We start from the raw sequence: 726 nt of genomic DNA, 5'->3' as shown, positions 1-726 counted from the left end.
TATTTTGCAGACTGTGTTTTATTGCAGTAGTAATTTTGTCTTAAATTAGGTGATTATGTGTGTGTGAATCTAAATCTAGGCATTTTCTTCTGTTCTACTGGTGTTTTTGCTTGTCTTGTCCTACATTGTTTTGATTACTAAAGCCTCATGATTAGTCTTAACATCTAATAGTATAAATCCTTTAACTTAGTTCTTCTTTAATTGCCTGTTCTATTCTTGGTCCTTTGAATTTCCACACATCATTCAGAATTAGCTTGCCAATTTTCATAAAAATCCTGTTAGGATTTTTATTAGAATTGTGTTAACTCTAGAGATCAATTTGGGAGAACTGACATCTTTACAATATTGAATCTTCCAGTCCATATATACAGTACATCTTTTACTTTTTTGATGTCATGATAAATGGTATTTAAAAATTGTCTTTAATGATCATTGCTGGTATATACACATACAATTTATTTTTATGTGTTGACTTTTTATCCAGGGACCTTACTAAATTCACTTAGTTCTGATAGTTTATCAGTAGACTTTATTATATTCTCTAGGTACATAATTATATCATACACAAATAATGATAGTGTTATTTATTGCTTTTCAATCTTTAAATCTTTTATTACCTTTTCTTCCTTTATTGCCCTAATTAGGATCTATAGTACAATGTTGAAGAAAAGTGGTGACAGTAGCTATTGTTTCCTTGTTTTAATCTCAGGGGAAAAATCTTTTACT

Source organism: Propithecus coquereli, unplaced genomic scaffold (genome assembly GCF_000956105.1).
Source record: "Propithecus coquereli isolate 6110/MARCELLA unplaced genomic scaffold, Pcoq_1.0 Scaffold2, whole genome shotgun sequence".
NCBI classification, from domain to species: domain Eukaryota; kingdom Metazoa; phylum Chordata; class Mammalia; order Primates; family Indriidae; genus Propithecus; species Propithecus coquereli.
Note: the sequence above shows the minus strand (reverse complement) of the source record.